Raw genomic sequence first — 2,609 nt, 5'->3', positions numbered from 1 at the left:
TGGCCACAATCAAAAAAAATAAAAAAACGGTAGATGCTGGCATGGATGCAATGATCAGGGAACACTTCTACACTGCTGGTGGCAATGTGAACTAGTACAGCCACTATGGAAAACAGTGTGGAGATTCCTCAAAGATCTGAAAGTAAAACTATCATTTGATCCAACAATCCCACTACTGGGTATCTACCCAGAGGAAAAGAAGTCATTATAAGAAAAAGATACTTGCACACACATGTTTATTGCAGCACAATTTGCAACTGTAAAATCATGGAAACAACCTGAATGCCCATCAATCACCAAGTAGATAAAGAAACTGTGGTATATATAAATGATAGAATACTACTCAGCCATAAAAAGGAATGAATTAATGACATTCACAGAGACCTGGATGAAATTGGCGACTATAATTATAACTAAAGTAACTCAGAAATGGAAAACTAGATATTGTATGTTCTCACTGATATTTGGGAGCTAAGCTATAAGGATGCAAAGGAATAAGAATGCTACAATGGACTTTGGGAGTTGGGGGTAAGCGTGTGAGGGGGCAAGGGATAAAAGACTACAAATAGGGTGCAGTATATGCTGCTTAGATGATGGGTGTACTAAAATCTCACAAATTACCACTAAAGAACTTACATAACTGAACACCACCTATACCCCAATAACCTATGGATAAATAAATAAATAAACAAACAAACAATAAAATTTAAAAAGCAATGAGCATCTCTTGGGACAACTAGCAAAAGCGCTGCAAGACCAGGGGCAAGAGAAAGCCTTACTACAAGAAGCGAAAGTATGAGCTGGGGTGCACAGCTGGCTGCCAACACCAAGATTAGCCTTGCCACATCCACACAGTCCATGTGCAGGGAAGAAATGAGAAATACCGTGCCCTGAGGCTGGACATAGGGAATTTCTCTTAGGGCTCAGAGTGTTGTACTTGCAAAACAATGATCATCGATGTTGTCTACAATGCATCCAATAACCAGCCGGTCCGTACCAAGACCCTGGTGAAGAACTGCATCATGCTCACCAACAGCACACCACACCAACAGTGGTACCAGCCCCACTATGCGCTGCTTCTAGGCCACAAGAAGGGGACCAAGCTGATTGCTGAGGAGGAAGAGATTTTAACAAAAAATGATCTAAAAAATTTCACAAGAAATATGATAAAAGGAAACAGAATGCCAAAATCAGCAGTCTCCTAGAGGAGCAGTTCCAGCAAGGAAAGCTTCTTGCATGCATCATATCAAGGGTGGGACAGTGTGGCCAAGCAGATGGCTACATGCTAGAGGGCAAGGAGTTGGAGTTCTATCTTAGGAAAATCAAGGCTCGGAAAAGCAAACAAATCCTCATCCTTTCTGTCTTTGCCCATGTAATAAAAGTGTTTACTGTTCTGCAAAAAAAAAAAAAAAAAAACTGGGTTAGAGAAAGAATTTCATGCCAACATATAAGGGCAAGTGGAAACTGTGGGTGAGTTTGCCTGTAAGAAGGAGCACAGGCTATATTGAGTAGGTTGGGTAGCTAATGTGTAAGAAAGAAACAGAAATACTTGTGAACAAGAGAGACAATGCCTTGCTAGGAGCATTTTTTACAATTTCCCTGAATGTTGGCAGGGTTTTCCTTTAATATTTTTTTTTCTTCAAGAAAATGCCAGAGCACTAAGAAAAACTTGAGAGCATATGATAAGATGCTGCTCATATCCAAGTGGAGATACAAATTACTCCAACTGGGAGAAGGTAAAAGAACACTCCAATAAGAAAATAAGAGACAAGATCCTAAATCAAAATAGAGTCACAGTATAGGGCAGAGAGGGTGATGGTAACTGGGAAGAGAGTCGTGTTCTTGCTTGGTGGCTATAAGGATGAATGCTGAAACAATACTCAAGTGTTACTCAAGTAATGAAAACCTCGAAGTAAGCTACATTTATCAGAATTTCCCATTGCAATTTGTATTTCTGTTACAAACTTGTGGTGCATGCTTGCACGTGAGGCACTGCCCATTTACCGGTGAGGAAAAAGAGGCTCCTCCAAGATTTTTCCAGCTAGACTCAGCACATTGTGCTGGAAAAAAGACTTGACTAACCATCTAGTTCATCTCTTGGTCTCCTAGAGAGAAAGCAACAACCGCTGCTCCAAAGGCAAGTGGAGTACAAGTCGACATCTGGGAAACCAGCCGCCAAGTGTTGCCTGGTGGATACAGCACTGAAGTGATGACCTTGAGAAGTCCCAGGTGGTCACCACATACCTGCCACTGACTGGGTGAGCTTGAACAAGCTACTGACATTCACTGGCCTCAGATTCCACATCTATACACAAGAGAATTACCTAATTTTGATAATTACTGGGGTTCTTTCTGGATCCAAAGTTTCATTACTGGAATTATTTCTTACTTGCTTACCTTCTTTTGGTCTTTAATATTTCCACCCTTAAGATGATTGAAACAGAAGAAATTGAAGTTCTCAGCCAATGTTTTTATATATTATTCCCAAATAGCTTTGGGGTGTGGGTGGGGAAACGTTTATGATAACTAAGCTAACAAAGCAGGGTAGAACAAAAATGTAGGGAGTAGCAATCCATTTATATTTTACAATGAGAACAATCAACAGAGCT

The 2,609-nt window shown here is 40.4% G+C and overlaps 1 pseudogene; it reads left to right on the top strand.

Annotated features, from left to right (window-relative positions):
• Positions 1-716: 716 nt before the first annotated feature.
• On the top strand, positions 717-2,205 carry LOC105531188 (annotated as a pseudogene).
• Positions 2,206-2,609: the final 404 nt, after the last annotated feature.

The sequence above is a fragment of the Mandrillus leucophaeus genome, unplaced genomic scaffold (assembly GCF_000951045.1).
Source record: "Mandrillus leucophaeus isolate KB7577 unplaced genomic scaffold, Mleu.le_1.0 Scaffold87, whole genome shotgun sequence".
Lineage (NCBI taxonomy): Eukaryota > Metazoa > Chordata > Mammalia > Primates > Cercopithecidae > Mandrillus > Mandrillus leucophaeus.
Note: the sequence above shows the minus strand (reverse complement) of the source record. Positions and strands in the feature narration are given on the sequence as shown.